Source organism: Trachypithecus francoisi, unplaced genomic scaffold (genome assembly GCF_009764315.1).
Source record: "Trachypithecus francoisi isolate TF-2019V2 unplaced genomic scaffold, Tfra_2.0 Contig01579, whole genome shotgun sequence".
Lineage (NCBI taxonomy): Eukaryota > Metazoa > Chordata > Mammalia > Primates > Cercopithecidae > Trachypithecus > Trachypithecus francoisi.
Window position 1 is genome coordinate 32,228,221 of NW_022681442.1, and position 22,746 is coordinate 32,250,966.

Below are 22,746 nucleotides of genomic sequence, written 5' to 3' on the forward strand. Positions count from 1 at the left end.
TACATATTTCTACAACTGAACAACAAAAAAATTTAAAAATGGGCAAAAAGTCGAATAGACATTGCTCCAAAGATGATATGCAAATGGACAATTAGCATATGAAAAGATACTAAACATCACTAATTATTAGGGAGATGCAAATGAAAAACACAGTGAGGGCCAGCATGGTGGCTCACACCTGTAATCCCAGCATTTTGGGAAGCTGAGGCGGGTGGATAACCTGAGGTCGGGAGTTTGAGACCAGCCCGACCAACATGGAGAAACCCCATCTCTACTAAAAAAAAAAAAATACAAAATTCGCCAGGCGTGGTGGTGCATGCCAGTAATCCCAGCTACTTGGGAGGCTGAGGCAGGAGAATCACTTGAACCCTGGAGCCACCTCCCAGGTTTCGGTGAGCCAAGATTGCACCATTGCACTCCAGCCTGGACAATGAGAGCAAAACTCCGTCTCAAAAATAAACAAACAAAACAAAAAACACAGTGAGATATTACCTCATATTCATGAGGATGGGTACTATTGGAAAAACCTAAGTTTACCTATATAACAGAGCTGCACATGTGCCCCGAACCTAAAATAAAAGTAAATTTTAATAAGAAGACCTAAATAAACAGAAAAAAAAGTACTGATGAGGATGGGAGAAATTGAAATGCTTATTTACTATTGATGAGAATGTAAAATGGTGTTGCCACTGTAAAAAATAGTATGGTGGTTTCTTAGAAATTAAAAATAGAATTACCATACAATAGTAATTCCTCCTCTGGACATATATCCAAAAGAATCTAGGCCAAGCAATATCAAAAGAGATATTTACACTCCACAGTTAATAGCAGCACTATTTACAATAGTCAAGAGGTAGAAGCTCTCGTGTCCATTGCTGGGTAGGTAAAATGTGGTATATGCACACAACAGAAAATTTTTCAGCCTTAAAAAGGAAGGAAATTCCGATACATGCTACAGCATGGATGAACCTTGAGGACATTATGCTAGGTGAAATAAGCCAGTCACAAAAAGACAAATTCTGTGTGAGCCCACTTATATGAGATATTTGGTGTAGTCAAATTCATAAAAACAGGCCGGGCGTGTGACTTATGCCTGTAATCCTAGCACTGTGGGAGGCGGAGGCAGGTGAATCACCTAAGGTCAGGAGTTTGAGACCAGCCTGGCCAACATGGTGAAACCCTGTCTCTACTAAAAATACAAAAATTAGCTGGGAGTGGTGGCATGCTTCTGTAATCCCACCTACTGTGGAGGCTGAGGCAGGAGAATCACTTGAACCTGGGAGGTGGAGGTTGCAGTGAGCCGAGATTGCACCATTGCACTGCAGCCTGGGCAATGTGAGCAAAACTGTCTCAAAACAAAAACAAAAACAAAAAACAGAACACATGTATAACAATAAAGCAGAATGGTGGTTTCCAGGGACCGGGGTAGGGGGAAATGGAGAGTCGTTATTCAATGGATGGTTTCAGTTTTGCAAGATGAAAAAGATTTGGAGATGGGTTGTATGACAATGTGAATATATTTAACACTACTGAATTATATACTTAGAAATGTTTAAAATGGTACATTTTATGCATTTTTTACCACAATAAAAAATCCATAACAAATTATAAGCAAGATAATAAATAAGAAGTCAATTAACATAATGCCAAAATATTATAATAAACAAGAAGTCTATTAACATAATGCCAAAATATTACAATAAACAAGAAGTCTATTAACATAATGCCAAAATATTTTTGGGAAAAGTAACATATTGGTTGTCCCTCAGTAAAGTCCATTTTAAAAACCTATCCTTTCTAATCACATAATTATAAATAAATGGTATTTTGTTTTTAAGAGAATATATCTTCCATGTCTCTACTTAATTTTGGAACATATGTAATAGTTATAGCTATTTTTAATGTCCTTCTCTGCTAAATCTAAATCTGTATCTGTTCTGTTTCAGCTTCAATTGCTTAATCTCCTTGCTATAGATTATACTTTCTTGCTATTTCGATGCCTGGCAATTTTTTACTGGATTCCAGGCATTTAAATTTTTTGTTTGGTGCTGGTTATTTCTGTATTCCAATAATACTCTGGAGCTTTCTTGCAGAATTTGGATAAATCACTTGAAAACAGTTTGATCCTTTTGGCTCTTGTTTTTAAGTTTTGTTAGACAGGACGGAGTGGTGTTTGGTCTAGAATTAACTAGGTCTTACCACTGAGGCAGTGCCCTTACATACACTCTCATGTACCCCACCATGAATCTTGAGATTTTCAAGTCTGGCTGGTGAGAACAGATGCTATTCCCAGCCTTATGAGACTGACTGTCACTGTTATCTCTATTTTTTCTTTCTTCTTTTTTTTTTTTTTTATTTGAGACCGAGTCTCACTCTGTCACCCAGCCTGGGGTGCAGTGGCACGATCTCAGCTCACTGCAACCGCCGCCTCCTGGGTTCAAGTGATTTTCCTGCCTCAGCCTCCCAGTAGCTGGGATTACAGGCTTGTATCACCATGCCCAACTAATTTTTGTATGTTTAGTGGAGACAGGGTTTCACCATGTTGGCCAGGCTTGTCTCGAACTCCTGACCTCAGGTGATCTGCCCACCTCAGCCTCCCAAAGGGCTGGGATTACAGGTGTGAGCCACTGGGTCTGGCTCCTTCCTTCCCTCCTTCCTTCCTTCTTTCTCTCTTTCTCTTTTGACAGGTTCACACTCTGTCACCCAGGCTGGAGTGCAGTGGTACATTCATAGCTCGCTGCAGCTTTAAACTCCTGGGCTCAGGCCATCCCCCCACCTCAGCCTCCTGAGTAGCTGGGACTACAGGTGCATCCACCATGCCTGGCCAACTTTTAAATTTTTAGTAGAGACAGGGTCTTGCTATGTTGCCCGGGCTGCTTTCTAACTCCTGCCCTCAAGCAATCCTCCTGTCTTGGCCTCTCAAAGACATGGGATTATAGGCATGAACTACTGTGCCCAGCCAGTTACCTTTAATTTTTTGGGTATTTTTTTTTTTTTCTGGCCTCCAGTAGTTTCCTTATGTGCATGTGCTGATCAGTCCTTAGCTGAATACTTGAGTGGGAACCCTCTGCATACCTCAGGAATGTTCTAGTAGCCTTGGTCTCCCCAGACTCTGCTCTGTATTCTCAACTCATGAAGTTTGTCTGGTTCTACCCAGGTTTCCCTTTCTTTGTGGTGTGGCTTGCAAATTCTCTCAAGGCAGTAAACCATGGCAATTGTAGCACTTACTTCATTACATCTCTTGAGACCACTGTCCTTTTTTGCCTGATATCCAGTGTCTTTCAAGCTGTTGTTTCACATATGTTGTCAATTTATTTGGTTGTTTCAGCTAGGAGAGTAAGCCAATCCTTGTTATTCAATCTCGGCCAGAAGTGGAAGCCTACATACATACTTTACAGCATGCTTTTACCCTAAAAGTTACTTATGTATTTTACAGAATTAAAACTAATTGATTTATGTAGTTCTCAAATCAAACCATAGTTTTGTTCACCTGAAAACGATTCCTGACCAAGTGGATTGCCCTTTAACAGTAACCCCACTGCTCTCTCCAAGAAGTTAGAACAGAGCTGCATCTCAATATAAACCAAGCTGCATTAAATCACTGTGTGTGTACTTCACAATGACTGGTAAAACACAACTGTAGTTCTAGGTATAGCCACTTGAACTAGAGCAGCAGCGTTAAATCTTTGCTTCACTCAAGTATGGCCATTCTGTGGTTTGCTTTACAGTTGACACGTCAAAGATATTATGAGGAAGAAGATGAAACTCAAAGGTAAGATTTATAAACATATGCTCCCTGCTCTTAGATTAAGTGTCTCTGAAGACTTCAGCCTAAAGTGGATCTCTCTAAGTCAAAATGCTGATCATGCACATGCTGATGTCTTCTATTTGGACGCCAGTGCAAACCCTTTAGTGACTATGTAAATCTGACGATAGTGAAGCACAACCATTTATTTGTTGGTGTTGAATGGGGGGTGGGGGCTGCAAAATGTGAAGCAGTAATAAATGGAAACTTCCTGTAGACCTAGAGGAATGACAAGGATATTTCAGGCATGTACTGAGGTATTAAAGTGTAAGTGTACTGTAGAAAGGGTGAGGTCTCTGCAGCCTGGATGCAAATCCTGTCTGTGACAATTATAGCTGTGTAATCATGGGGAAGTCACTTAACCTTCCTGTCTGAGTTCCCACAGTACAACCTCCCAGGGTTATTGCAAGAGTTAAATAAAATAATGTGTGCAAAGCACTTAAAACAGTGCCTGGACATAGTACACTCCATATAAATGTGAGCTATTGGTATTATCATCATCGTTATTGTTGTGACGGACAATTGCAAAGGCAGGAAGGGATGTAGAATGCATGGAGCATCAGCATGGAAGGCCTCAAGAAAGTGGACTCTAAGCTGGGCTTTGACACATAGAAATTTTCAAGTGATGGAAATGGACAGTGATTCTGGGTGTAGGGAACAAAACAAACCAAAGTCCAAAGGAAAAAAGTTTGAGATATGCTTAGAGAAAAAGTAGGAAGTCTAGCTGGTGTTTATGATGTTGTTGGGAAGTTGAGAGTGATAAGGCTGAAGGGGGAAAAATTATAGGGTTTGGCAACATTTTGATATGATAACTGAAGAAGAAGGACGTGTTGTATGTAATCCAAATATAAGCTGAACATCCACATAACTCAGTCTCAAAGCAACACTGAACTAAAAAAAAAAGTCTAACAATCAAAAGTATTTTAAAACTAATTCAAAATTTTACTTGCCATTCTCTAGGAACTTTAAGAAGCATACAATTCATAGTTTAGGAACAATTCTTAGACTTCCCTTTTCTGTCTTTAGTACTTAGAACTCATCAGTTCTGGAGCTTCTCACTCTTCTAACCTCTTACTTTCCTTTTTTTTTTTTTTTTTTTTTCTGGAAACTCTCTCAAAAGCCTCAGCCCATGAGGCCCTTGTTTTTTGTTCTTTTCTTCCCTTCCTTCTGCCTCTTCAGTCTTATCTTTGTTTATCCATTCTCTTGATTTTGAATCTTGAAATTTAAGGGACCAGTCCAAAAAAGGCAGAACTCTCCTAAGAGAGCAGGCTTAGCCACGCTATCAAAGACAACATTCTCTTATGAGCAGGTGGTAGAGAGATTGGGAACATGCTTATATTAATGCATTTTTAAATTCATCACACAAAGATAACACTAAGATTTGGAGCCTTGGTGATAAGATAATGGGAGGTATACCATCAAGAAATGAAAGAGCTTTGGGGATATGATGTTGAGTTTGGGACTGAATATGAATTGGAGCCTAGAATATCACCATTTAGATATAGATGGACAGAAGAAAGCAGGATAAATAAGTCATGGATCTAGACAGATTTGAGCATCATCCTGAAATAAGTGATAGTTAATGATGTAGGAGTGAATGAGAAGAGAAATAGAGAAAAAAAAATAGAAATCTGAGTGTTACAGACAGAATTTTAGACAATACCTGCATTTCAGGGAGAGGACTCATGAAAGGAGAGAGAAATCCTGGTGTACAGGCCTCATCCAGACCAATTTCATCAGAATCTCTGGAGCTGAATTCATGCATTAACATTGCTTAAAGCTCCCCAAGTGATTCCATATGCAGCCAATGTTGAAAACCATTGTTCTAGTGGCTTATACAGTGCTGAATGGTTTTAGGGTTTTACAGGAAAGCAGTGGTTAAGGAATGAAGTCCTAGTTCATTGGATTTAAAATCCAGAAACTTCAACACTCTCATTTTGCTGAGGAACTTGAGGCTCTAAGAGACTCATTAATTTTGGACCTTAAACAAGACACTTAATGAATTTCCAAGCTACTGCTTACCTCCATTGTCACTGATGCAAACCCCTCTTTCTCCTCTTTTCTGGCTCTAGTCTTCCTCACCCTAGCCCAGGTCCTCTACCACCCTTGTCCTGAAACTTCCTGCCCTGAGTTCCAAGGCTGGACAATCCTTCCAAAGGCTCTTGGTTCAGGTTTTAGAACACCAAAATCTGTCAGGTTAAAGGCTCGTCTGACGTACTTTCAGCAGCGGCAGACCTAGGGGAATGATCTGCATGGAAATGCTGCCAGAGGAAAACTGTTGAAGAGGCTTTCTCATAACTTTGTGAGCCTGGAAGGAAAGTTTTACCTCTACAAGAAAATGGGAGGGAGGGAGGCATCCTGTATTTTTAGGTGCTGGAGGTAAAGATGCCCTGACTTCTAGTGCAGCCCCCTCTTCAGAGACTCCGGCAACGCCTTCCACACTGTTTATAAAGTGGTGGCGAAGTCTGGGGTTGTGATGGTGAGTCCTGCCAGAACTGACGAGGGCACAGCATTTGTGGGAATTCTGTGACTCAAGAGGCACAGGGTCAGTTTCTTTTCATTGACTGTGTTCTTGCTGCCCAAGGGTTTATCTCTGAGAATCTTGACTGGTTTCCAGGGTCAGGCTTCACCTCCATTGTTATCTGGAAACACAGGAACAGCACTTTTGTCGTGCCAGAATGGGTGAGACAACCCCATTCCCTGTGGCACTGTAATCACGCTCTTCCCCCACGAGTAAAGTTCCACACACTTGCAAAAGAGCTAGAAGAGGATTTAAAAAAAAATACACAAGCCAGCTCATGTTTTTCTCATGCGTAGACATTTGTGCTTGATTTACACCCTCCTCTATATTTCATTTTTTCTGTGGTTCCACAAAATACCCACGAATGTGTTCTAACAATGGAATGTGCCCTGGAGCTTGAGGACATGCCTGGAATCCCTTGCAAACATTGGTCTTTCACTTGTCCTCATACACATAAAGGATATGCATGTGTAACCCCTGAACTCGCATGTGACTCCAGCCCACAGGCACACTCAATGTGGGTTCAAGTTATACATGTGCTGCTTACACCTTGGGTCACAAAACTCCACCTGGAGGTTTGTGTCCACGGGGCCTGTTCATTCCTAGCAGAGTTGGTGTCTGTGTTCACAGTCACGTGAAAAATACGCTGTTAGGTTTCTGAGAAACAAATGGCAACAGATAAGAGACCCAGGGCAGCTGAAAGAGTGGAGCTGCTCCTTCCTCCTCTGTCCTGAAGCAAAGCATCCGGGGTGTTTTGGGCAAGTTTAGTGTGCTGGGTTCCAGTGTAGACTCTCATAACAGACCCTGATTTAATTCCAAGGCCATGAGCAGCTATCTCCTCCCCAGCGATGTCTGTTGGGTTCCTCCAGCTGTCTCCAGGGCAGTTCTCCCTCAATGCAAACTATTAGCATTTCCTGTTAAAACATTTCTAATAAATAAATGAATACATCATCTTCCCAGCCCAAATCAGGTCTCAAAGCAGCCTTAGGAACTGCTCTGAGCTAAGGACCGACATGGACCACCCAGCACCAACCCACTGGCCCAGAGCCAATGCTGCTTTTGTTTGAATTCCTGTATGAGTAACAGCTCAGGCTGACGCCAGCCAAACTCAGTGAAATATTATTTTTAATATTAAATAAATAGATGGTGGGGTGTGTTGATCTTTTTTTTCTCAGTAAATTGCAGCATCACAACCTAGAAGTTGGCTCTCATATCCAGATTTCCTCAGATAGCAGAAGGAAGGTTGACATTCTCTTTGACCTTCCTCATGGAGCACTTACTCCCCAAGAGACAGAAAAGTCCCAGTTGGTGTTGACAGAACCCTATTTGGAGTAAGCTGGGACTTTAAATGGTAACAAAGCATGTAAAGCGCCACCAACCATTTTTGTTAATTTTTCTAATTTATTGTTTCCTTTCAATATACAAAAAAATACATTCTTTTCTATAAAAATCAGAAAGCACAGATAAACAAGAGGAAGCTGAAATGAACTACCCTGGAAGCGATGATTACTGCTAAATGTTGGTGACTGCTCTCCCCAGCTTCGAATATTTATATGCATATGTCACACTCGGTATATGTCGATTTGACAGAAATGGGATCACAATGGGCATATGTATGTTTGTTACAGAAAATTATTTTGGGGTGTCTATTTTAAATATTCTTCTAAAACTCCACTCTTCAGAGCTACCTGATTATATGAATATGCTACACTGTACTGAAACCATCTTCCATCTTTGGATGTTAAGGTTGTTCTCAAGTTTTTGCTATTACAGAAAACAGCAAAGAATCCTTGCAGCTAACTCTTTGCATCCATTCTTAATTGTTTTCTTAGGCTAAAGTCCCCCAAACAGAATGTGTTGCTTTTTTTTTTTGAGACAGAGTCTCGCTCTGTCGCCCAGGCTGGAGTGCAGTGGCCGGATCTCAGCTCACTGCAAGCTCCGCCTCCCGGGTTCACGCCATTCTCCTGCCTCAGCCTCCCGGGTAGCTGGGACTACAGGCGCCCGCCACCTCGCCCGGCTAATTTTCTGTATTTTTTTAGTAGAGACGGGGTTTCATCATGTTAGCCAGGATGGTCTCGATCTCCTGACCTCGTGATCCGCCCGTCTCAGCCTCCCAAAGTGCTGGGATTACAGGCTTGAGCCACCGCGCCCGGCCTTTTTTTTTTTTTTCTAATATAGGGCCTTAATCTGTTGCCCAGGCTAGAGTGCAGTGGTGTGATCACAGCTCACTGCAACCAGGGCCTCCTGGGCTCAAGTGATTCTCCTACTTCAGCCTCCCAAATACCTGGGACTACAGGCGCGTGCCACCATACCTGGCTAATTTTTCTATTTTTTTATAGAGATAGGGTTTTGCTTTGTTGCCTAGTCTTGCCTCAAATTCCTGGGCTCAAGAGATCTTCCTGCCTTGGACCCCCAAAGTACTGGGATTACAGGCATGACCCACTGTGCCTGCCCCACCACTCAATAGAATTTTAAGGCTTTGGTTACATGTTACCAAATTGCCCTCTGCAACAATGGGAGCATTACTACCAGCAGGGAACCAAAATATTCCCCTGCTTGTACCTCTGCCACAGTGCATAGTATTCTTCAAAAATCATCTTTGAAAATTTTTTAGAAAAGAAAAAAAGAGCAACCAAACTTAAATGTTTAACACGAGAGGTGATCAATACAGGACTTTTGCAAGTCTGAGTGGTAGGTGGCTGCAGGGTGGGCAGTGAAGGCGGTCGACCAAAAGGGAGACCCCTGGCTGTGGTGGCCCTCAGCATATGAGAAGACACCTTGACATCAGGCTTGGCTGGATGAAAGAAGTGCTCAGAAGCCCCAAAGTGAGGAAGACAAGAGACTCTACCACAGAGATTCTCAATGACATTCATTTCTTTGGAAGGAAAATGACACTGAGGTCAGGAAGTTTGGGGAGCTCTGGGATACGGCAAGTTAGACAGTTTCTTCACAGCAGAATTTCTCAGAACCTGTGGAATGTGGACGCTCCAGGAGGCTGACATGGTCTGCACTGTTTCCTGAACTTATTGAACCACTGATGGCCCTGCTTCAGACCCATCTTTTTTATTTTCCACAAAGCAACCTGTGGATCCAGTGCTTGGTAGAACACACCTTGGGAAACAGTCTGACGCCATAAAGGGAAAATGGTTTTCACAGAAAGGGCAGAGAAATAGGACAGAAACGAAGGGACGAGGGAGAGAAGAAAAAAGGGGAGGAGAAAAAGCAAGAAAATAAAAAGGGAAATTAGAAAAAAGGACAGGAGAGAAACCAAAGGAAATGAGAAAAAGAGAGGGAGAAAACAAGAGAATAAGGAAAGAAATTAGGAGCAGGAAAAGTATAATAGAGAAGTCCCTTATTACTAACCATGTCCTCATTGCTTTTAGGAGAGATGTAGGTACCTGTCATCTCTTCCAGGCACAGGGCTCCTACAGGCCACCCCAAACCTCAGCCTGTCACTCTTCAAGGTGATTTTCTCTGAAATGTTCCCATTCCACAGCTTTTTCCACAATGGCTACTACTTAAAATGCAAGAGTTCATTGGCAAGGGAAGCTCAGATAGAAATAAATGGTAGGCCCGGCTGGGCACAGTGGCTCACTCTTGTATTCCCAGCACTTTGGGAGGTGGAGGTGGGTAGATCACCCGAGGTCAGGAGTTCAAGAGCAGCCTGGCCAACATGGTGAATCCCCATCTCTACTAAAAATACAAAAATTAGCTGGATAAGGTTTGGCATGCCTGTAGTTCGATACTCAGGAGGCTGAGGCAAGAGAATTGCTTGAACCTGAGAGGCAGAGGTTGCAGTGAGCCAAGATCATGCCACTGTACTCCAGCCTGGGTGACAGAGTGAGATTCCATCTCAAAAAAAAAAAAAAAGAAAAAGAAAAAAAAAGAAATGATAGGCCCTAAAGAAACCCAGGAAAAATAGAAATTCCAAAAATATGTAATCATTATGTCTTTTATGGTTGTTGTGTAGCTTGATGTCGAAGCACAGTAGGACATGACCAAAATCAAACAAACACCCTAGGGCCTACCCACTTAGAAAGCCTGGTTGCCTAAAGAGCCGACAAGGCAAATCAATGACTTTTGGACACCAGCTGGGCCTTTCATCTATGAGGGTCTGCTTTCCGGCAAACTGAAAGCACCAAAGTAGTCAAATAAATGAAAAGCTTAAATGCAGTGTATGTACACAGTCCATAAACCCTTTAGAATTCTGCAACAAAAAGACAATTATTTAATAGAAGCTGTTTGTTATTTTTTTCAAAAAAGTGTCAAGTAATTGCATACTGAAATAGAAATAGGCATTTTGAAATAAACTCATTGGTGTGTTCATCCAAATCTGAAGCCTCTAAAAATTTCAGAATTACGGGGTAGGATTTGAAGTGGTTACATTAAGATTGATGTCGTATTTTATTAGAACATGGATTCCCAGGCTGGTAATCACCAGGAGTCTGTTTATTAGCATTGTTCTCTGCAAGCAGCCACTCATCTTAGGTCATCACTGTCTATTCAAGTCCACAATTGCTCATGGGTTCAATCGGCAGGCTGGACTATCAGGTAGAACAATAACATTCCAGAAATTTCTGTGACTTCAGCAAATGTCAATCATAGCAACTAGTGTGATACACCATTAGTGAATGGAGTAGATACTGTTCTGCTCAAAAGGAAAGAATCTTGACAACCCTATCACAGGGAAGGAGGTGGGCCTTCATATTATCAAATATGAGATATTAGTCACTATTACTGATTTTGTAAATGCCTCACGAGTCAAGACCCCAAGGATAGAAACTCCCACATTTGAGATTTTTGTGAAAACCTTCCAGCTTTCAATAATCGTGACTTTTTTATTTTTATTTTTTATTTTTTTAATTTAAGATGGAGTCTCACTTGTCCCCCAGGCTGGAGTACTGCAGTAGCATGATCTTGGCTCACTGTGACCTCTGCCTCCCAGGTTCATATGATTCTCCTGCCTCAGCCTCCCGAGTAGCTGGGATTACAGGTTGCCATCACACCCAGCTAATTTTTGTATTTTTAGCAGAGATAGGATTTCACCATGTTGGCCAGGCTGGTCTCAAACTCCTGACCTCAAGTGATCTGCCGGCCTTGGCTTCCTAAAGTGCTGGGATTACAGGCATGAGCCACCATGCCCGTCCAACACTTTTCAGAGCTGACTCATCTTGAGCCTGTCAACCAAGGACAGCTAGTGATGCCACAAATGTGGCTGTTCTCACTTCCCTGTCTTTGCAGACATTTCTAATCCATCTATACTCTTTCCCATTGAGTGATTCTTCTCAATGTAATGTTCTAAGCAACCAATGAACCAGAGCTGTTACTGGAGATGGAACTCACTTGCCTTCCTGTATCCCAGGTAATTTGTTCATAAGGCAAGTATGAGGGATACAGGCTTGGATTCTTTTAAGTAGGGAAACTTGAGATGCCATGATAAGGGTGGAAGATGTAGACATGAAGGGAATGAAGGGATATAAAGGTCACTCAAGGATAAGAATCTGGTCGAGCACAGTGGCTCACGCCTGTAATCCTAGCAATTTAGGAGGCTGAGGCAGGTGGATCATTTGAGGTCACAAGTTTGTGACCAGCTTGGTCAACATGGTGAAACCCCATCTTTACTAAAAATACAAAAATTAGCTAGGGATGATGGTACATGCCTGTAATCTCAGCTACTTGGGAGGCTGAGGCAGGAGAATCACTTGAACCCGGGAGGTTGAGGTTGCACTGAGAAGAAATAATGCCACTGCACTCCAGCCTGGCAACAGAGCTAGATTGCTAGACTTCATCTCAGATAAATAAGAATCTGACTTCTCTTCCACCCCTATTGACAAGTGACTATGAATCCTTATTCTTTTTGCCTCCTGTGCTCTTCCAAGCACAGATACAAGGGTTGAACAAAAAGGTATCAGAGTGAATAGGAAAGGTTAGTCCAAGAACAAATTAAAGGAAACTTCCAAAGTATTCCTGGGAAAATACCCTACATGACAAAAAGGTCAGGACTTCCTGGTCTCCCAAGTCCTTTCTCTCACATTAACTACTTGGAGTTTGATGCTTCTATGAGAAAGGGAGAGAAGGTGTCGGTGTTATCCTCTCTGTTACTCATGATGAAAGAGAAGCTTAAAGATGAGTGATTTTTCAAGATCAAGACTAGGAAGAGATGGTATTGGAAAATAACTTAGATTTAAAACTCTAGGAATAGGAGCAGCTCCAGTCTCCAACTCCCAGCGCGAGCGACACAGAAGACCGGTGATTTCTGCGTTTTCAACTGAGGTACTGGGGTCATCTCGCTAGGGAGTGCCGGACAATCGGTGCTGGTCAGCTGCTGCAGCCTGACCAGCGTGAGCTGAAGCAGGGCGAGGCATCGCCTCACCTGGAAGCGCAAGGGGGAAAGGAATCCCTTTTTCCTAGCCAGGGGAACTGAGACACACAACACCTGGAAAATCGGGTAACTCCCACCCCAATACTGCGCTTTAAGGAAACAGGCACACCAGGAGAATATATCCCACACCTGGCCGGGAGGGTCCCACGCCCACGGAGCCTCCCTCACTGCTAACACAGCCGTCTGCGGCGATCTATCCGCAAGGCAGCAGCGAGGCTGGGGGAGGGGCGCCCACCATTGCTGAGGCTTAAGTAGGTAAACAAAGCCGCTGGGAAGCTCGAACTGGGTGGAGCTCACAGCAGCTCAAGGAAGCCTGCCTGTCTCTGTAGACTCTACCTCTGCGGACAGCGCACAGCTGCAGCCCATTAGGGGAAAGAGCGGGGGCGGTGCAGACGCGAACGACTCTGTCTGACAGCTTTGGGGAGAGCCGTGGATCTCCTAACGCGGAGGTTGAGATCCGAGAACGGACAGACTGCCTGCTCAGGTGGGTCCCTGACCCCTGAGTAGCCTAGCTGGGAGACATCCCCCACTAGGGGCAGTCTGACACCCCACACCTCACAGGGTGGCGTCACCCCTGAGAGGAAACTTCCAAGAAAGAATCAGACAGGTACACTCGCTGTTCAGCAATATTCTATCTTCGGCAACCTCTGCTGCTGATACCCAGGCAAACAGGGTCTGGAGTGGACCTCAAGCAATCTCCAACAGACCAACAGACAGTCCTTCTGACTGTCAGACGGAAAACTATCAAACAGAAGGACACCTATACCAAAACCCCATCCGTACGTCACCATCATCAAAGTCCAGAGACAGATAAAACCACAAAGATGGGGAAGAAGCAGGGCAGAAAAGCTGGAAATTCAAAAAATAAGAGCGCATCTCCCCCTGCAAAGGAGCGCAGCCCATCGCCAGCAACGGATCAAAGCTGGTCAGAGAATGACTTTGACGAGATGAGAGAAGAAGGCTTCACTCCATCAAACCTCTCAGAGCTAAAGGAGGAATTACGTACCCAGCGCAAAGAAACTAAAAATCTTGAAAAAAAGTGGAAGAATTGACAGCTAGATTAATTAATGCAGAGAAGATCATAAACGAAATGACAGAGATGAAAACCATGACACGAGAAATACGTGACAAATGCACAAGCTTCAGTAACCGACTCGATCAACTGGAAGAAAGAGTATCAGCGATTGAGGATCAAATGAATGAAATGAAGCGAGAAGAGAAACCAAAAGAAAAAAGAAGAAAAAGAAATGAACAAAGCCTGCAAGAAGTATGGGATTATGTAAAAAGACCAAATCTACGTCTGATTGGGGTGCCTGAAAGTGAGGGGGAAAATGGAACCAAGTTGGAAAACACTCTTCAGGATATCATCCAGGAGAACTTCCCCAACCTAGTAGGGCAGGCCAACATTCAAATTCAGGAAATACAGAGAACGCCACAAAGATACTCCTCCAGAAGAGCAACTCCAAGACACATCATTGCCAGATTCACCAAAGTTGAAATGAAGGAAAAAATCTTAAGGGCAGCCAGAGAGAAAGGTCGGGTTACCCACAAAGGGAAGCCCATCAGAATAACAGCAGACCTCTCGGCAGAAACTCTACAAGCCAGAAGAGAGTGGGGGCCAATATTCAACGTTCTTAAAGAAAAGAATTTTCAACCCAGAATTTCATATCCAGCCAAACTAAGCTTCATCAGTGAAGGAGAAATAAAATCCTTTACAGATAAGCAAATGCTTAGAGATTTTGTCACCACCAGGCCTGCCTTACAAGAGACCCTGAAGGAAGCCCTAAACATGGAAAGGAACAAGCGGTACCAGCCATTGCAAAAACATGCCAAAATGTAAAGACCATCGAGGCTAGGAAGAAACTGCATCAACTAACGAGCAAAATAACCAGTTAATATCATAATGACAGGATCAAGTTCACACATAACAATATTAACCTTAAATGTCAATGGACTAAATGCTCCAATTAAAAGACACAGACTGGCAAACTGGATCAAGAGTCAAGACCCATCAGTCTGCTGTATTCAGGAGACCCATCTCACATGCAGAGACATACATAGGCTCAAAATAAAGGGATGGAGGAAGATCTACCAAGCAAATGGAGAACAAAAAAAAGCAGGGGTTGCAATCCTAGTCTCTGATAAAACAGACTTTAAACCATCAAAGATCAAAAGAGACAAAGAAGGCCATTACATAATGGTAAAGGGATCAATTCAACAGGAAGAGCTAACTCTCCTAAATATATATGCACCCAATACAGGAGCACCCAGATTCATAAAGCAAGTCCTTAGAGACCTACAAAGAGACTTAGATTCCCATACAATAATAATGGGAGACTTCAACACTCCACTGTCAACATTAGACAGATCAACGAGACAGAAAGTTAACAAGGATATCCAGGAATTGAACTCATCTCTGCACCAAGCGGACCTAATAGACATCTATAGAACTCTCCACCCCAAATCAACAGAATATACATTCTTCTCAGCACCACATTGCACTTATTCCAAAATTGACCACATAATTGGAAGTAAAGCACTCCTCAGCAAATGTACAAGAACAGAAATTATAACAAACTGTCTCTCAGACCACAGTGCAATCAAACTAGAACTCAGGACTAAGAAACTCAATCCAAACCGCTCAACTACATGGAAACTGAACAACCTGCTCCTGAATGACTACTGGGTACATAACGAAATGAAAGCAGAAATAAAGATGTTCTTTGAAACCAATGAGAACAAAGATACAACATACCAGAATCTCTGGGACACATTTAAAGCAGTGTGTAGAGGGAAATTTATAGCACTAAATGCCCACAAGAGAAAGCAGGAGAGATCTAAAATTGACACTCTAACATCACAATTAAAAGAACTAGAGAGGCAAGAGCAAACACATTCAAAAGCTAGCAGAAGGCAAGAAATAACTAAGATCAGAGCAGAACTGAAGGAGATAGAGACACAAAAAACCCTCCAAAAATCAATGAATCCAGGAGTTGTTTTTTGAAAAGATCAACAAAATTGACAGACCGCTAGCTAGACTAATAAAGAAGAAAAGAGAGAGGAATCAAATAGACGCAATAAAAAATGATAAAGGGGATATCACCACCGACCCCACAGAAATACAAACTACCATCAGAGAATACTATAAACACCTCTACGCAAATCAACTAGAAAATCTAGAAGAAATGGATAATTTCCTGGACACTTACACTCTCCCAAGACTAAACCAGGAAGAAGTTGAATCCCTGAATAGACCAATAGCAGGCTCTGAAATTGAGGCAACAATTAATAGCCTACCCACCAAAAAAGTCCAGGACCAGATGGATTCACAGCTGAATTCTACCAGAGGTACAAGGTGGAGCTGGTACCATTCCTTCTGAAACTATTTCAATCAATAGAAAAAGAGGGAATCCTCCCTAACTCTTTTTATGAGGCCAACATCATCCTGATACCAAGCCTGGCAGAGACACAACAAAAAGAGAGAATTTTAGACCAATATCCCTGATGAACATCGATGCAAAAATCCTCAATAAAATACTGGCAAACCGGATTCAGCAGCACATCAAAAAGCTTATCCACCATGATCAAGTGGGCTTCATCCCTGGGATGCAAGGCTGGTTCAACATTCGCAAATCAATAAACGTAATCCAGCATATAAACAGAACCAAAGACAAGAACCACATGATTATCTCAATAGATGCAGAAAAGGCTTTTGACAAAATTCAACAGCCCTTTATGCTAAAAACGCTCAATAAATTTGGTATTGATGGAACGTACCTCAAAATAATAAGAGCTATTTATGACAAACCCACAGCTAATATCATACTGAATGGGCAAAAACTGGAAAAATTCCCTTTGAAAACTGGCACAAGACAGGGATGCCCTCTCTCACCACTCCTATTCAACATAGTATTGGAAGTTCTGGCTAGGGCAATCAGGCAAGAGAAAGAAATCAAGGGTATCCAGTTAGGAAAAGAAGAAGTCAAATTGTCCCTGTTTGCAGATGACATGATTGTATATTTAGAAAACCCCATTGTCTCAGCCCAAAATCTGCTTAAGCTGATAAGCAACTTCAGCAAAGTCTCAGGATACAAAATTAATGTGCAAAAATCACAAGCATTCTTATACACCAGTAACAGACAAGCAGAGAGCCAAATCAGGAATCAACTTCCATTCACAATTGCTTCAAAGAGAATAAAATACCTAGGAATCCAGCTTACAAGGGATGTAAAGGACCTCTTCAAGGAGAACTACAAACCACTGCTCAGTGAAATCAAGAGGACACAAACAAATGGAAGAACATACCATGCTCATGGATAGGAAGAATCAATATCGTGAAAATGGCCATACTGCCCAGGTGATTTATAGATTCAATGCCATCCCCATCAAGCTACCAATGACTTTCTTCACAGAATTGGAAAAAACGGCTTTAAAGTTCATATGGAACCAAAAAAGAGCCCGCATTGCCAAGACAATCCTAAGTCAAAAGGACAAAGCTGGAGGCGTCACGCTACCTGACTTCAAACTATACTACAAGGCTACAGTAACCAAAACAGCATGGTACTGGTACCACAACAGAGATATAGACCAATGGAACAGAACAGAGTCCTCAGAAATAATACCACACATCTACAGCCATCTGATCTTTGACAAACCTGAGAGAAACAAGAAATGGGGAAAGGATTCCCTATTTAATAAATGGTGCTGGGAAAATTGGCTAGCCATAAGTAGAAAGCTGAAACTGGATCCTTTCCTTACCCCTTACACGAAAATTAATTCAAGATGGATTAGAGACTTAAATGTTAGACCTAATACCATAAAAACCCTAGAAGAAAATCTAGGTAGTACCATTCAGGACATAGGCATGGGCAAGGACTTCATGTCTAAAACACCAAAAGCAACGGCAGCAAAAGCAAAAATTGACACATGGGATCTAATTAAACTAAAGAGCTTTTGCACAGCCAAAGAAACTACCATCAGAGTGAACAGGCAACCTACAGAATGGGAAAAATTTTTGCAACCTACTCATCTGACAAAGGGCTAATATCCAGAATCTACAAAGAACTCAAACAAATATACAAGAAAAAAGCAAAAAACCCCATCAAAAAGTGGGGAAGGATATGAACAGACATTTCTCAAAAGAAGACATCCATACAGCCAACAGACACATGAAAAAATGCTCATCATCACTGGCCATCAGAGAAATGCAAATCAAAACCACAATGAGATACCATCTCACACCAGTTAGAATGGCAATCATTAAGAAGTCAGGAAACAACAGGTGTTGGAGAGGATGTGGAGAAATAGGAACACTTTTACACTGTTGGTGGGATTGTAAACTAGTTCAACATTATGGAAAACAGTATGGCGATTCCTCAAGGATCTAGAACTAGATGTACCATATGACCCAGCCATCCCACTACTGGTATATACCCAAAGGATTATAAATTACTCTACTACAAAGACACATGCACACGTTTGTTTATTGCAGCACTATTCACAATAGCAAAGACTTGGAATCAACCCAAATGTCCATCTGTGACAGACTGGATTAAGAAAATGTGGCACATATACACCATGGAATACTATGCAGCCATCAAAAAGGATGAGTTTGCGTCCTTTGTAGGGACATGGATGCAGCTGGAAACCATCATTCTTAGCAAACTATCACAAGAAGAAAACCAAACACTGCATGTTCTCACTCATAGGTGGGAACTGAACAATGAGATCACTTGGACTCGGGAGGGGAACATCAGACACTGGGGCCTATCATGGGGAGAGGGGAGGAGGGAGGGATTGCATTGGGGAGTTATACATGATATAAACGTCATGCACATGTACCCTAGAACTTAAAGTATAATAATAAAAAAAAAAAAAAAAAAAACTCTAAGTCCAGTCCTCTTTCTGATGTACATGTGCTTCTCATATTGGGGTGTGAACATCTCAGGGCAAGCATGGTGGGACTAGGAAATTATTTCAAAGATTTGGGATAAAATGGCCCTTCTCAAAGGTTTTTAGGGGCACATTTTGATATAAAAAATATAAAGGCACATGATGAAGTAGAATACAGAAACTGCATTATTTTTGTGATAAAATACAAGATTTCAAATATGTTGGCACGTATGGTAATGGCCTTTCTGGCCTGGCCATACCCCAAGACATCCTGATGGTGTGCTTTCATTGTTCTCTGCTGTTCTGGTGGAGTTGAGAAGTACTACTCTTCACCACAGCACCTCTCTTCTTTGCCTTTTCTCCTCCTTTTCCTCCTCCTTGTTGCTCTTCTTCTTCATTGTTTTAGTCGATATTACTACTCAGCACTCCAATGGCAGCTTGTTTGCAAGATCATTTCAGAGGCACAAGCCTGCTGTCAGGACTGCAATTGTGGGAGGAGCTGACTCTCCCAGGGGTGATGCACAGAGGGTTGGGAAGAGACTGCATCACACTCTGGGCTGAGTCACCTTCACTGGGTAAGTGTGGACCTGCAGTTGAACCACCCTGCTGGTGGCATGTACCCTCACATGTCTGTATCAGTGTATTAGTCAGATTGGGCTGCCATAACAAAATACCATAAACTAGGTAGCTTAAACAATGAAAATGTATCTGTTTTGCAGTTCTGGAGGTTGGACATCTGAGATCAGGGTGTCAGCATGGTCAAGTTCTGGTAAGGGCTCTCTTCCTGGCTTGCAGATGGCTGCCTTCTTGTTGTGTTCTTACGTGGCAGAGAGAGAGAAAGAGAGGTTTTCTAGTGACACTTTTTGTAAGGATACTAGTCCCATCTTGAGGGTCCCACCCTCATGATCACATGTAAATCTAATTATCTCCCAAAGTCCCAGTCTCCACATACCATCATGTTGGGGGTTAAGGCTTCAACATATGGACTGGCGGAAAGTGGAGGAGAACAATTAAGTACACAGCAATCAGTGAGGGTGATTTAAGTTGTAAGTAACAGAAGACGCAACTCAAAGAAACTTCAACAATGACAGGTATCTGTTGGCCCAGGAAACTGGAGGCATGTTAGGGTGGCTGTCAGGAGCAGTTGATGCTGAACAGCCTGAACCATGGAACTCTGGTGTCCGTAGCACTGCCATCATCCTAAGACTGCTGATTCTTTAAGTGTTGAATGTCCGAGACTTTGTGCTTCCTAGTTCACCTCCAGTGAACATGTCTCCTAAGTTGAAATTATGTCATGGCCTCATTCCCACATCAATTACTGTGGCCAGTTAAACCAATCAAAGTTCATTCTGGGAACTGAAGAATCAACCCATTCAAATTCCATAGCTACTTCATAATCTAAGAAAGAAAGGAACAGAGATGGTAGGAGATGATTATGTTGCCCATTACAGTTTTCTCTTTAAAACTGTCCACTTTAAAATGTTGACTGTGTCTGGTGCATGGCAAGCTCTCAGTAAATATAAGTAGTCTAACTTATGGTCTGCCTGCGTATTTGGAGTTATTGTGAATGTCCAGGGAAGGGATAATAATGAGATGCACCCTATGGAAAGCATAAAGGGAAATGCTGTCAACACCTCTCTGAACTCTTATGTTGTGGCAACACAAAGAAATTCAAGACAGGGGCAGAAGTTTGTGGCCCCAGAAGCTGCATTTGGGGTTTCACTGGGATCACATTGCATCTGTATGCACTTGCTCTTCCACATCTGGGGAGAGCCATTTTCATTATGGAAATTGGCATTGGGTCAAGCCAGCCTGGTAGGATCTGAATTTTCACTTTACTTAAAACATTCGCCTGAGGTCAGGAGTTTAAGACCAGCCTGGGCAACATGGTGAAGCCCCGTCTCTACTAAAAATACAAAAATTTAGCTGGTGGTGCATGCCTGTAGTCCCAGCTACTCCAGAGGCTGAAGCGGGAGTATCGCTTGAACCTGGGAGGCGGAAATTGCAGTGAGCCAAGATGGCGCCACTGCACTCCAACCTGGGCGTCAGAACGAGACTCCATCTCAAAAAAAGAAAAAAAGAAAAAAAATTTACTGTGACTTATATCCATACATCACATTGTAAATGACTTTGGAATATATTTAGTTAGCAAGCTGGGGGTCCATTATGCTAAATGAAATAAGTCAATCACAAAAAGAAAAATACTGTGTGATTCCTCTTATATGAGGTACATAGGGTAGTCAAATTCACAGAGACAGAAAGTAGAATGGTGGTTGCCAGGGAGTAGGGGAAGGTAGGAATGGGGAGTTAGTGTTTAATGGATACAGAGGTTCAGTTTTGCAAGATGAAGGGCGTTCTGGAGACGGATGGTGGTGGTTGCACAGCAATGTCAATGTACTTGATGCCACTGAACCCTACACGTAAAAGTGGTTAAGACAGTAAACTTGTGTGATAAATATTTTACTATAATTGTTTTAAAATTAGGAGTCATGTGTGGGATTTCCCTTTTTACCTTTTACCATCATTTTTTTAAAAGCTCTTTTCTATTGCTACTTTAATCATCTTACTTGTACAGTCAGCAAAAAAAGATGATTTGTTTTTCCACCCCAGGTGCCAAGATTTCTTTTTTAAGATTAAATTTAGACCTTCTAGTGAGGTACTCTAGATTATTTTCTAGATTTACTATGTATTACTTTTCTTCTAAAATTTTCCTTTCCATTTTTGCCCTCCCTAATAATGGAATTGCTTTGCAGCTCCTGTTTCTCCTTTTTCTTTTCCCAAAATTGACTAACTTTAGTGGCTATTAGAGTTACTGTCATCACACATTTTCTTGAGAGGATCAGAACAGCCCAGCCAAGTTTTGGGTAGGATATAGCAAAAGCCAAATTCTCCCATGTATTGTGGCTGCAGCCTGAGTGTCACATCCTTCGCCAGGTGCTCGACTGTCACCTACTCTGCCAGGTCCCTTATGAACATGACTTCATTAGCTTGTCACAGCTTCCCTGTGAGGTGTGTGTCTCATTGTCATTATATACCAGGATACTCAGTGAGGCTGAGTAACTTGTTCAAATCTCACAGCTGGTATCCTTGGCCCTGAAGCTTGATAAGGTTTTCTTTCTTTCTTTTTTTTTTTTGAGACAGAGTCTTGCTCTGTTGCCCAGGCTGGAGTGCAGTGATGCAATCTTGGCTCGCTGCAACCTCTGCCTCCCGGGTTTGAGTGATTCTCCTGTCTCAGCCTCCCAAGTAGCTGGGACTACTGGTGCGCACCACCATGTCTGGCTAATTTTTGTATTTTTTTTAGTAAAGACGGGGTTTCACCATATTGGTCAGGCTGGTCTTGAACTCCTGACCTTGTTATCCACCTGCCTCAGCCTCCCAAAGTGCTGGGATTACAGGCATGAGCCACTGCACCTGGCCAGGTCTTTCTTTTTATACTCCACTGCCTCCAGCCAGTCTTTTTTTTTTTTTTTTTTTTTTTTGAGATGGAGTCTCGCTCTGTCGCCCAGGCTGGAGTGCAGTGGCCGGATCTCAGCTCACTGCAAGCTCCGCCTCCCGGGTTTACGCCATTCTCTCGCCTCAGCCTCCTGAGTAGCTGGGACTACAGGCGCCCGCCATCTCGCCCGGCTAATTTTTTGTATTTTTTTTTTTTAGTAGAGACGGGGTTTCACCGTGTTAGCCAGGATGGTCTCGATCTCCTGACCTCGTGATCCGCCCATCTCGGCCTCCCAAAGTGCTGGGATTACAGGCTTGAGCCACCGCGCCCGGCCGCCTCCAGCCAGTCTTACCAAGGCATTAGGATAGCCCTATCTCTGACCTCCTGGGGCACTGTCTGCCTTTTGCAGGGGAGTGAAAAAGCCTGCTGGGAAGAGCTGGTAGTAGAATCCCCTGCAGTAAGAGATGAGTTATCCTGGCTTTCGAGCTGCCTCCCACCTTTTCCCCTCTCCGTCTACCCAGTTCCTCCAGGTTCCTCTAGTTCTCCAGCTGCCGTCACCACATCTAACCCAAAGGACACTTTGATCCTCTCTGGGAGCCAACATGGGTGTAGACAAACCCGCTTATTCTCTGTGTTCAGCAGAAACAAGGATAGCACTTTTCACAAGCAAAAAAAAGAAAGAAACAGAATGAGAGCCATTGAACAGTACAGAT

At 42.6% G+C, this 22,746-nt stretch overlaps 1 long non-coding RNA gene across 5 annotated transcripts in view; it reads left to right on the plus strand.

Annotated features, from left to right (window-relative positions):
* LOC117068710 overlaps positions 1-22,746 on the plus strand; it is a 90,534-nt gene that overhangs the window by 58,773 nt on the left and 9,015 nt on the right. For all 5 annotated transcript variants that reach the window (XR_004431212.1, XR_004431214.1, XR_004431215.1 and 2 more), the window contains exon 2: positions 3,729-3,772. This is a non-coding gene — a long non-coding RNA (uncharacterized LOC117068710). The remainder of the gene's footprint in view (positions 1-3,728; positions 3,773-22,746) is intronic.